This window comes from Ambystoma mexicanum, chromosome 10 (assembly GCF_040938575.1).
Source record: "Ambystoma mexicanum isolate Mex_15411 chromosome 10, UKY_AmexF1_1, whole genome shotgun sequence".
Taxonomy (NCBI): Eukaryota; Metazoa; Chordata; class Amphibia; order Caudata; family Ambystomatidae; genus Ambystoma; species Ambystoma mexicanum.
This window is the reverse complement of record NC_090932.1, coordinates 1458255200-1458268396: the sequence shown is the minus strand read 5'-3', so window position 1 is coordinate 1458268396 and position 13197 is coordinate 1458255200. Positions and strand designations below refer to the sequence as shown.

Below are 13197 nucleotides of genomic sequence, written 5' to 3'. Positions count from 1 at the left end.
CTACATCTGCCGGGCTTTGGAGTTTTCCGCTACCGCACCTGTGTCTTCCCCTGTGTTATCTAGTACCCCCATTGTCTTCCGTGGGAGTTTAATCATGTAGTTCCGGAAGAGGTGACCAGATTGGCAGCAATATAAGCAAAGGTTTTCCTGACGCCTCCGTTCTCTCTCCGCCTTGGTGAGTGCTCCCCTGAGAACACCCAATTGCATGGGCTCTGAGTGTGGTTCTGAGGCCTGTCGATGGGACGCTTCCTTTGGTTGGACATACACTGGTCTATGCTCTGATCTGATTCGGTCGGCCTTGCGATCCTGTAACCAGTGGTCTAGTTAGTTGCATAGTTAGGTTGCTGTATTCACTGCAATCTTCAGGAGGATTAACTACTTGCGCCAAGACATCTTTTAATTCTCCTCTCAGTCCTTGATAAAATAACGTTATTAGTTTCTCCTCTGGCCAACCTGATTCGGCTATTAAGCGATTGAATGTGGCGACATATGAGATAAGATCCTGACCACCCTGTCGGAGAGAGAGTAGCTCATCATCCAGGGCCTGACCTCGAGTCCGATGGGCAAATAGTTTTTCCAGTTCATGCTGAAACCTGGGTAATTTCTCTGTAAAGGGTCGTCCATAAGCACTAACGGGACAGACCAGTCCACCACATGCCCTCCTAAATAGGAGAGGACAAAAGCTACTTTAGCTTGGTCGTTCAGAAAGGTGTCTGGTTTGCATATGAAATGTAGCTGGCATTGATTCATGAATGCTCCAAATTTCTTGAGATCCCCAGAGAAGCGTTCTGGGGTGCTAAAGGGATGTTGCCTGTAAGCAATACCTGAATGGGTGGGGCTACAGGTGCCACGGTAGGCTGCCCCTGTGGAACTCCACCTGGTAGGGGTGCTAGACCAGCTTGGGTATGTAGGAACTGTCTTGCCAAATTGTCTGTTTTGTCCCTGTTGACTACCAGTTCGCACCTTAAGGCATTTTTCTCTGAGCGGGCTGCATGCACCTCGGCCTGTAGTTCACCTAACAATAGGGAAAGCTGGTCTACCTTGGAGGTTTCCATCGCTCGGGCACAGGTATTGAGGATGGCTTTGTGTTCTGTCACACTCACCTTTGTCTCTGCAGGAGCAATGGACGAGCCTCCCTTGACCCCGAGTCTTCACTTCCCCTGTTCCACCTGGAGGAATACCTGTCAAATACAAAGTGTACACTCAGACTGTGTGCTGTGATGTTCCCCTATGGGCTTACCTTGATCTTTAGTAGGGTGTGCACTCCATCCTGCATTCGCAAGGGCACGATTCACTCATGTGATTGGTGCCAATATCTGTAGGCTGAGTTCAGATGCCAAACGCTGTTTTATGCCTTCTCAGCGAGGCCGAGAGTTCAAGGCGCCAGTTTCTTCACTGGCTAGAAAGTCCTTCCCACAAGTGAACGTTGCGCGGAGAATGTTGAGTGTCCAAAATTGTCCGTATTGTCTTTGTTTGCCGGTATTTTTGTGGGTGAGTAGCGCTGCGTGTAGAAGCTAGCTGCTGGTAGGTTTGTGCAGCGCCCGAGAGCGCCTGGTAATGTCTCTCCCTTTCCCTTGCAGAAGAAATTATGTGGTATTAGCGCCTCAAGTCCGGGTTCAGCGCTACTGGAGACTTGGTGGTTAAGTAAGTTTGGCCGGAGGCCTTTGGTAAGTATGCACCGCGTGGAGAGAGAGAACGCAGTGAAATAAGTGTCCGCGTTATTGGAGCGAGTGCAATGAATAATGTCTCTTCTTTCTCACAGGGGTTTGTGCGCTCGTGCAACTAACCTGGATTCCAGCATTGCGGGATGATTCGGTGAGTATGTGCAGCATTACTGATGTGCACGTGTTAACGCTGTTCTTCTTTGTTCTTACAGGTGCTGGTGTAGGAGTCCCCTCTTGACTGGAGATAGCTGCGGCGTGGAGTAAGTACCAGGTAAGCTGAAGTTGAATGATCCGGAGCGGGTAAGCAGAAACAGGATGATCCGGAGCAGGTAAGCAGAAGCAGAATGATCAGGAGCAGGTAAGCAGAAACAGGATGATCCTGAGCAGGTAAGCAGAAGCAGGATGATCCGGAGAAGGTAAGCAGATGCTGGCTGATCCAGAGCATGGCAAGTGTGTTGCTGATGCAGCTCACAGTAAGCAACACGAAGCACTGGAAGAATCTTGGGTGTGGCTTATATAGCCAGCCACACCCAAACACTAGAGAGCTCATGAGTTATCATGCACTTCCTGTTTGGCAACAGGAAGTGGTAACCAGGAAGTTACTACAAACACTAGGAAGGAATGAAAGGAGGGATTTGTTATGGGTTCTTTGTGTGCCTATGCCAGGCCTGCCAAGCCTCCACCCAGCTTGCCCCAACTACCTGCCTGATACCCATGACAGTGAGGGCCGCTTCATCCCCCACAGCCATCTGTTGTCCTGGGCTCGCCTGTGACCAGATATTTTTCATAAGTCTCTTTGAAGTGATGTGGGCTCTTTTGAAGTGGGTGCAGCAAGGGCTCACGCCTTTTTGTCAGACCTTAGCCAAGGATTGCCTTGTTTTGAAATCGCTGCTCTCCTGCTGGCCGGTTTGCAGAATAGGGAAGTTTGACGCCTACAACAGCATCACATTTTATTGCAGGGTTGTTAGCTGGGAGGTGCAACATCCAGCTGGAAGCGGGACAGTCCATTGTGAAGTTTAGAACTCAACCAGAACAGGTTTTTCCTGAAGTAAGTGCCTCTTCACATGTTTACAGGAGTTTTGTGGGTGAAACATAATATACATTTGCTTTGGTCACACTCACACATTAGGCTTTGCTTTCCTGACATTTTTCTGTGAGCAGTGGTATCTTGTTCCATTGTGAATTTAAAGCCATTTTTATTTGCAAATACCTGTGTAGCCCGTTTTTGCTTTTAATGTTTAAATATCCTGTTTTCCATGTCACAGGATTCTTTGATTCCTCCTTCTTGGGTGAATTACATTGCTGATGGTCCATTGATAATGACAGGTAGGCCCCTTTACCCCATGGTTCTTTCATTTTACATGAACAACAAGAAAAAGCCAGGCTGTTTTTATTGCAGTTTTGAAATTCTTGCCACTCATGTGAAAATAAAAGCAAAAGCCAGGCCGTTTTTGGTTGCAGTGTTTAAATGATGCTGTTCAGGTAAAAGGGACTTCTGTTTGGGGCCTTTAAATGTACCCCACATGCCCCCACCCTGCTTTTCCATGGCTCTTTGTTGGGGAACAGCAGGGCAGAGTGGGGTTTCTGAGGCGTACTTTTCCTTCATCAGGGAGTGGGCACTCCGGTATCCCCTTCCGTCTCTGGGTTTGGGTTATGGTATGGCACACCCCATTTCTTCCTTCTTTTGGGAGTGGGCACTTCAGCCTCCCCTTCCATCTTTGGGTTGGAGGGTGTGGCGCGGCACCCCTTTTGCAGGTCCCCGGGGTTCTCCTCTCCATGCTGGAATTTAAGGATGTTCATTCTCTAATAGAAGATTAAAAAAAACAAGTTTCAGTACTTTTTACACACAATTTTCCCAGATGATTTACAAGAAGTTACAACAACAACAACCTCTAGTTATGCATAATCTTCTAATTTCATAAACAATTTTATCTTTCTTTTCTTTTGTCTTCATTTGTACAATAACACCAAGTAAATTACTCTGTTTTTCTGTTATATATATATATATATATATATTCTTCATCCGGGTTCCAGTTCCTAACCTGTACTCTTCAGAAGATTGCTGGGCTCCACCCTCACTGGGTTCTCTAATCAGCCACAAGTCCGGCTCTCTTAATTATTAGGCGATGGTGAATGGCCGGACCAGTCCAGGGATGGTGACCTCTTCTACAGTTTGAACTTCAACTGCAAACGGCAGCAATTGAGCTGACCAAAATGCCTTTTCAGGATTGTCAAAGCCTAGGGGGTTACCCGACTGTCAGGACCAGACTTGAAACTTAACTGAGTCCAAATAAATTGCGAATCGATTGAGAATGCCACTACCTAAGTAGAAGGCAGAGGGGACATCTTGCACAACCCAAAAATGATGTTCTATGCTTTTATCACCAATGGACATTTTTAGCATGCACCTGCTAGGCAGGATATGTTTGGAATTGGGAGTTCCAGGCCCATTTCCCACTTACCTATCAACTTAAATGTGGTAATGGTATGATCTTTTGGGGGTTTCCTGAATAACACTTTGCTGATTAAGGTTTTTCCATTATTCAGGCATTCTCTGGTTGAGAACAGGCTCCCATCCTCATTTATCGGAATGGGAAGGAACAGCTGTTCACCCTTTTTCTGAATATCAGTCAAGCTTTGAGCTGGCTATTCATCACCTTTTATCATGGGGTTTGGGTTTTCTTCAAATTGTGGATCAGTATAAAATGTCAGGCTATTTCCTTCCAGTGTGGAATGCCACTCGAATCTGGGAGGGAGGTTGATTTTCAAGAATGGAGATTGGGTTCTGGGTGGGGTGAGGCGGGTTGGTGATCTGTTTACAAATGGTCGCTGGATGACCGCCAGGGAAGTGCAGCAGCAGTATGGTATTGAACATTTTAGGAATTCTGACTTTGTAAAGCTTAAGCGTGCAATAGGTGTTGTGGATTTGGAGAGGAAAATTGAGCTGGGTCTGTTTGCACGGAATTTGGTGAGATCGGGTGGGGGTCTGGCCGGTCAACTGTATAAAGTATTTGTGTCATGTTTTCAAGGAAATTACTCTTTGAGAGAGCAGTGGAGCAGGAGAATCGGGTTGGATATCACAGAGGGCTGGTGGCAAAACATGTGTATGAATGTGAAGTTGTGCTCGCTAGGACTCACTGAAAGATCGAGGCAGATTAAACTTCTAAACCGAATTTATTGGACACCTGAGAGTATGTATGAGAGGGATGATGGAGAATGCAGACTGTTGGAGGTGTTCATGTGAGATTGGTACGTTGGAACATCTACTATGGGATTGTAGGCTGATGAGGTTGTTCGGGGGTGAGATTGGACGTATATGTGTTGAGGTGATTGTGAATCTCCCGGTCTTGGATTTTAGTGTGATCATATTGGGGAGTGATGAGTCTTTGGGTGATCTCACTCAGAGTGAGAAGAAGTGGTTATTCAGAGGGGCGATGACTGGTAAACGAATTATCTTGCGAAATTGGAAGAATGCTTTAACATTGAATATTGAGGTGTGGTTATCTGAGATGCATGAATTGGCGGATATGGAGGGTAAATTGGTTTTATTTGAAAAAATATGGGGTGGATTTCTTCAGTGATTTTAACCTGGGAATGTGTTTGTTGGGTGGGGGGTGATTGAGGGATTTGTTTGATTTGCTGGGGGTTTGAGGTGATGAGTATCTCACTTTGTACATAGACCTGTGTAAAATGCTGTACTTTCTTGTATTGTTTACCGTGTTTTATTTGTTTATATTGGTTGTTTTGAGTTTTGTTGCCGATGTTATGTAAATAAAGAATTTAAAAAAAAAAGAATGGAGAAGAGATCCCATCACCAGTTTGTTCTCCTACAGCAATTACAGTTATGTCGGGTCCTGATTGTTCATCAAGTGGAACTCAATTTGGTCAGACCGTTGCTCGGCCATATGTCATGTGCCATTTAAGCTTACATAGGTCGTGCTCTGCTTTAATTTTATTGGCTGGTTAGTCTGTGTCCAGAGGACCATGTACACACAGTCTATTAGGGGTGACAACCTCAGAAGAAGGTAATTCCCTAGGAGACAGGGGTTCCCTCTGGAGTGACAACTATAACTGATGTTTCACCTTGTGTCGCCCAATTTTGATCTCCAGGTCTGCAGTCCCCTCGATCGAAATGTAATTTCTGTCGAAGTTCTGGAGTTGTGCAGGAAGAGGTTGAAGAGGAATTTGGTGACTCTCCCCCCTTCCTGAATTAGTTTGCTCAAATGCCTTTTTGGACAGGAGGGTGGGTTGGGATCCTTTATCCACCAGCGCTGAAAAGGCATACTGTCCTTGCACCCTGACGGGGGCATAACATCTACCTTCTTTCTCCTAAAGGGGGCAAAGACAATGTGCATTTTGGGCAAGCTGGGCAGTGAATTTCTTTATTTTGAATGCCGACACTGTGTGGTCTTGAGCAATTTTCTGTGTCAGAGTTCGGGAATCTGTGAAGAAAATTTGGCATCCTGAGATTTGGGAAGTTTTTTAATCCCCTGTTTCCCTTGATTCTGTGCTGTCCCCCTTTACCTGGAGCCAGTCACTTGAACCGGTTTGGGGAATTTAGAAATCCCCTTTTTCCCCTGTTTCTGTGCTGTTCCCCTTTTCCTGGAGACAGTCACTTGAACCGGTTTTGGGGGGAGGATCCCTCATTTATTTCTGAGTCATTGGAATGACATTTTTGGGGTTTAGGGATTTGTGGTTCTGGGTCAGTCCCCATACTTACCCAGTCTAAGTTCGGGTCTTTTGGGACCCATTTGTCATTGGGAGGAATCCCCCCAGTGCTTGAAATAGAAGATGTTATTCGCAGGGTTCAGGTTCAGAGGTTTCTAGGGGCTTTTAACGGGTTTTGCTTTGCCTCCCCCTTCCTCCTGAGCCTCCTCCTCTGGAACCTGTTGGTTGTCAGGGTTTTCTCCCCGTCATTGTTCCAGGGTGCCAGACCCTTGGTTTGAGCTGTTCTGGGCAGCCATGTTCATTTTAGGGCTCTGCTGAGCCCTCAACATGCAGCTCAGGTCTTGGGTCAAGCTCTGGACCTGGCGCTCCAGTTGTGACACCCTCTCTGGCTGATACCGGGGCCTTGGGTCAAATCTTTGCTGCTCTCTGGAAGGGTAACTGTCCCTTCTCCCAGAGTAGCCTGCGTATGGAGGTTTTCCCTGGTAGCCCTTCATCCTGGGTATCCCTTCTCCCTGATTTGGGGGTCCAGACTCCTGAAAGCGGGGAGAGAGAGAAGGATTATTCTGTATGTTGGGGTTTGGAGGGTACCTAGGGAAGAAACTTACTTAAACTGGAGGGTGGAAGATTACTGACTTCCTGAGGGCAGTTCTGTGGAAAATGTGGAGGGAAGTTGGGAGGAATATTTCCTGGGGCTGTATTTACCTGGTTGGATCCCCCCACTTGAGCCGGGGGAGTCCATGCATACCCCAAGATGGGCCTGTTCCCCTTGTACCTCGGGCTAATGTAGGTGGCAGATTTATGGGGTACCCTGCCTGGCTGCCACCCACTTGGGACTGGTCAGAGGGTCTTCTCTGCCTCTCAGTTGGTTTGTTAGCGGGAGGTGTATTTTTAGGCTTCCCTCCCCCCATGTCTAGGTCCAGAATTGGGGTATTCTTCACCTCTGCCACCTTGGCAGCAGCAGGGGTGTTTGCTATTTTGGGATTTTTAGGAAAATGTTTGTTTTCTACAGGATTCTGGACTTCATAAATCCGGGTAGCCTGTTCTATTACCCATTACCCAGTCTAGGGTCCTTTCATCGTGGAAGTCCCTAACCAGTTGTATCATTGTGTACATAGGGAGGGCATGAAAATAGGTATTAATTAACTCCCTACTGTTTGTGTGCACCTGTCTAGCAGTTTGGGCAAATGTCCTTTTCAATTCTTGGACAAACTCTCTCGGTGCCTGATCGCACTGCAGGTTGTAGGCTGCCTTGCGAGCCTCCAGGGGGTTCCGGTGCACGGAGAAGTGCTTCAAGATGGCTTCCTTGTAGGTAGACCACCTTGAATGATTCTGATTCTCCAGCCCAGCAAAGAAGCTAGAGTATTCTGAGGAGAATGTCCATTTGGCAAACTCCATAGAATTCTGGTAATTTTTAATGACAAATGACGTCATTGTATGGTCATACAGCTCCAGATGCTCCCGGACTGAGTACTTGGCATTTTTATGGTAAAGGGTCATGACATTTCTAATGGCTTTTATTTGTCTAATGGGGTCTTTTACCAAAGTTCTCTTTTGTTTGGCAGCCTTCTTTTTCCTCTGCACCTGAGTCCATTCACCCTCAGACTCAGAGCTGCTGCTGTTTGTGGTCCCATCCCTATCATCTAGGTGCTCCCTGATTCCGACCACGAGTCTATCCCAGAATGACAGGGCCTAATCTCTTCTCCCCTGTTGCATTGTAAGCTTTCTGGGTCACGTCCCTTGGATTCCCTCTTTCCCACAGGGGAGTACTCATCCAACTCCTCCCTCCTTCCGGGGTTGGTGGAGAGCTCCCCCCACCTCCCTGAACGGGTGGAGGTTTTCAGGATGCTCTTTTGACTCTTCTTTGTCTGCAAAGTGGACCAGATGGTCCCTTTGTAGCTGATGCCTCTACCAGTTTTACTCCCTGATTTTCTCTTGATAGGAGTCCTTCTGGTCAGATACATTTGCCAAAATATTTTTGAACCTAAGCAGTGATGCACGTCCATCAATCTCTGATGGATGCTGGCCTGCCAACTCAATCATGCTAGACCTAATTGAGTCTGGTTGCCTCATGTTCCCTTTTTCTTGTGAACTCATAGGTATGCAGTTAGCAGTGCCTTGTGCATATAGGGTGGTGAGTTGGCTTGAGTCTCCAGGTACAGAGGACATCACACCAAGGTCAGGGGTTGCCCTTCCATTCCCTAACTGTTTGGGGTTCCTCAAGACCCGATTAAGCCTAGCTCACTCCTTCTCTAATCTCTCTGATTTAACTTTCTTAGTCCCTATTTCTTGGTAGTATGCAGAGGCCTGAGCTGTGTACTCGACTACCAGGGCTGGACTGGCTTCTATGACCTTACCTTGTGCTACTACATGGCCATGGAGTTCCCTGTTCTCATCACGAAGGGCCTCATTTTCTTTCTGTGCTTCTTGTATTGTCTGGGAATACTCAGACCATTTCTGTTGCAGGAGACTAATCTCCTCACTCTGCGCATGTTGGGTCTGTATTGTCTGCTCTAGGTCACATTGTATTTGTCTCATATGCCCCATTAATTTTTCATTCTCTAATTTTATGTTAGTCAGTTCCTGAAAACATGACTCACTTTTCTCCAGGTCTGTCTTTAATTGACACACTTTCTAGCATTGGCCATATTTTTCCTGATACAGTGTGCCATTCTGTTCAGTCAGGTTATCTCTCTGCTTTTTTCATAGCGCTTAACGTCTGGCGCTCCTGGTCAAATTCCTCTTGGGAATGGACCTCTTTAATAATCAACCGGTTATTTTCCTCTTCCAATTGCTTAATCTGATTTTGAAGAGCACCCATATCCTCTAAGCAGGCTCTATTGTATATCACTTGTTGGTTCAATTTTAGTTGACTCTTTTTCAGGGAATCAACCCTTCTTGGCACTCCTCTTTTAGTACAGATAATTGGGACTCCTGCTCTGAGATATTTTGTTGCTGTACTGCCAACTCCTCCTTTATTTTATTTATTTTAATTCTTGTTACACGCCACATGCCTGCGCACAGAAAACGAAAACAAGACAAACAAAACATTAAAAGACTGAAGCAGAGGAAGTGTGGAGAGGTCGTAGGATTACTCTATGTTAAAAAGGTGAGTCTTTATAGCTCTTTTAAAAAGAGGGTAGTTTTGAACCTGGCGTATTGCAGGTAGAAGTACATTCCATAGGAGAGGACCCTGGAAATCGAGAGTGGTACCTCCAAATTTAGCGATTTTGAATCTGGGGGAAGCAAGCACTGTAGCAGTAGAGGAACAAAGGTTCCTGTTGGTTGTCTTGACTTTGATGCGTTCTGACAAATATGAGGGACTGCTTAAGGACGCGCACTTATGTGTCATTGTTAACACTTTATGTGCTATTCTGTGTTTTACCGGAAGCCAATGTAGCTTCTTTCTGTAGGTGAAAATGTGAGTGTGGCGCGATTGGTTAAAGATGGTGCGCACAGCATTATTCTGAGCCACTTGCAAATATTGTATGTTGGCAGCGGTGGTGCTGGACAGTAGGCTGTTACAATAATCTAATCTAGAATTTATCAACACGGTGGACAGAAGTGCACAGTTTTCATTTGTTGTGAATGGGTGAATATAGTGTATTCGCTTATTAATCAGTCCACAGCTAGATCGAATGCTGGAGACGTGGGGCTTCATGAATAGTTTGTCATCTAGAACAACGCCTAATGTTTTTACTTTCCTTTGGACCATGATGAAATTGTCTGCGATAGTGAAGTTGGCATAGTCTGTGTCTAGCTTGTTTCGGGTGTTCTTAGAGGATACCATCATGAGCTGTGTTTTATTGTTATTCAGGGCCAGGGAATTGTAGGCTATGGTTATAGGTCAAATGCTTGAATGCATTTGATCGAATGACAATATGCTCGAGTCAATTTGACCGAAAAAAAGGGTCGAATTTATTTTTTTTATTTTATTTTTTTGGGGGGGGGCCCCCAAACCCCCCATTTTTGGTGTTAAAACACCTTTTTTATCTATACTAGAGCAAAAAAAATGTATATACTTTTTTTTTAAACATTCGACCTTTTTGTTTTCGGTCAAATTGACTCGAGCATTTTGTCATTCGATCAAATGCATTCGAACATTTGACCGGACACCGTAGGCCATCCGGTTCTGGATGGCTTTATAGATGGTATTGATAGTTTCAGCATCATTTTTATAGTGACCGCTCAGCTGGATGACAATCTGAGTGTCGTCCACATAATTTGTATATCGAACACCTAATTAATTTAGGAGATCCAGTAGTGGTCGTATATACAAATTGAAAAGCAGAGGCGACATGCATGAGCCCTGTGGAATACTGCATGTTTTAGAGATGGGGATGGAGTGATTATTACCCACACAGACCCTTACCATGCAAGGGCCCAAGAAGGATGCTATTCATTTAGCTGCTGAATGATGTTTCCTAATTATAACTCGCTCTCTCGCATTTTCTCCTCTACCTGCCTTAACTCCCATTTTACTTACTCCAATAACTCAGATTGATTCTGTTCAGAGGCTACACTGTCCTGGTACCTTTCTTCCAAGATTATCATGTGGAAGTACATGTATACAGTGAGTTGGACCATTTTAGTTTCCTCATCTTTAGTAGTCTGCGGCATGTAAAAGTCGGTCAGGGATTGATGTAACAGGACACTGTCCTGCCACACATCCATATGTGTAGAGGTTACCTGTTGCATCATTGTAGATTGCCAGACGTTTTGTTCCTGTTCTGCCCATTCCCCTTTAATGAACAGTTTGGACAGAAGGTGCTTCCTAGCTATGTTAATTTCCATGGTGCTCATTGTGAGAATTGTTCTGTACCTGCTGGGTTATCTATGCAAGGGCAGAATCTCCACCCTGCTCCTGCCTAGTTTATGCTTACAATATTTTATTTTGAGACACATCCCTGATACATAGGGTACAAGTTTTTGGATGGCGCCTTTATAATGCAACCCAGCTTTCTGTCCACTAAAAGTAACAATACCTTCAATGGGTAGGCTGCTGTGCTGCACTGCCATGGGTGAAAACACTTCTCTCAATCACGGCACAAGTCCCCACTTTGTCACGGTTTATTACACGGCACACTCCTTCTTTTACAATGGATGTGGCGCACAATAAAACGCTTTTTATTTCTAATATACTACGGATTCTTTTTGAGTAGGCCTCCAACCCGTCTTGCACCCAACCTCCACAAACACCCCCTGTCACGATGGACTAGGAACCAGGCCGGTGTGTATCAATAAGATATTTAATAATTTATTATTCAATATAGTAAAGGAGTATAATCAAAATACAGCAGCCACAAAGTTGTGGCAACACAAAATGCAATAGTCTCTACACAACAACCATGTGTAGATATACTATCACAGTTAATTTTGGTGTTTTAATGACAGAACAGAAAAAGAATAATTTACCACAAAGTGATAGCACTGACGGTTAAGCACTCCACACTGCAACAATGGAAAAATGGGGTTTCAATGATTCAATACTACTGCTATGGGACAGCACACAAGGGTACTTTGGGCTGCTTACACTAGAGACAAATAGAGCTTCAAAACAGACTAGCTAGCACACATAGGAAATTCGATTTTTAACACAGGCAACACATGAGAAAGAATATCAAAATAATGAAAGGAATGCAATTCGAAAATCAGTGATCAGGGTACAGTAGGGGAAGATATATGAACTAGGAACAACCAGTTTTCAAAGGTTAAAAGACATTTTTAGAAACACGAAAAGGCAAATCACACTAATTTTGCTGCGGCTGGGAAGTGACAGGCAAGCTCTGAGCAATATAAAATGTAGGAAATGCAATTCAAAATCTGCACTCAGAATCTGATAGAGGAAGGGAAATACCTAAGAAAAATGCTTTTTTAAGGGATGAAAACAAATTTTTAGAAAAACAAAAATGGGAATCACCTTAATTTACTGGGGCTAGAAATTACACTTTCAACAATGAGAAAGGCACATAGGAAAATCGGTTTTAATGAAAATGACAGGGGCAGCTAACAGGTAGGCCTTGGGCAAAGAGATTACTCAGAATGGGAACAGCGGTTTGGGTTTAATAGGACAGATGCAAATAGGAATGACAATGGCATAATTTAGACACAGGGACAAATTCAGTTTCCAGCTCACAATGGGAATAATTATTTTGATGCAATGCTTTAATGACTTTAACAATTTAAATAAAAACACTAGACAAGTATGGTTGGTCTTGAATTTCAACAATCCTGATCCGTGAAATTCAATGGGGGAATTAATTGATTTACTTACAAAAATGCTAAGGATTTACACAGACAAATGCAGGGTTTTCTTAACATATACCAGCAAACAAGAGATTCTTCTATGGGTGTTATGACTGAATTACTCTGGCAATTTGGGGTTTTCAATAGGGAAATATAGGATGCAGTGCTGCAAAAGTGAAGGTCTTATGCAATTTAGGGCTGGGTTTTTGCTACTTACATAACAAGACTTTGTTTAAGATTCGGGAAAGCCGGGGGGCGCTGTTGAGCAGCCTGAAAATTGCCACCTAGTCTTGGAGCTCTGTGTGGCAGGGACCCAAATCCGCCATCATCAGCGCGAACCTTCACTTTTCTCAACACTACGCCGGCCCTGTTTACTGCCGACATCGCGCTGCATACCCTGCTGCTTTCCCAGCCCGAATCGGGCACTATAGGCCCTGCTGGGCCGCATCTGCAATTCTGGCCTGTGTTCCTGTGTGCGCCCCGGCGCTGCCTGGGTCCCGGCGCGGGCCTGCCCTCAGCGGAGATCCTCCAACTTGGCTGTGGCGCATGTGAGCGGCGCCTGCAGTCACCTACCCTGGTATAAGGCGGTGCGGGTGCCCCCTGTCTACATCTGTGCATCGGG

The 13197-nt window shown here is 45.1% G+C and overlaps 1 long non-coding RNA gene across 1 annotated transcript in view; it reads right to left on the bottom strand.

The window, feature by feature from the left end:
* Window positions 1-3095: 3095 nt before the first annotated feature.
* Window positions 3096-13197, bottom strand: part of LOC138492404 (uncharacterized) — a 338216-nt gene continuing 328114 nt past the window's right edge. The window contains exon 3 of the long non-coding RNA XR_011276200.1: window positions 3096-3467. This is a non-coding gene — a long non-coding RNA (uncharacterized lncRNA). The remainder of the gene's footprint in view (window positions 3468-13197) is intronic.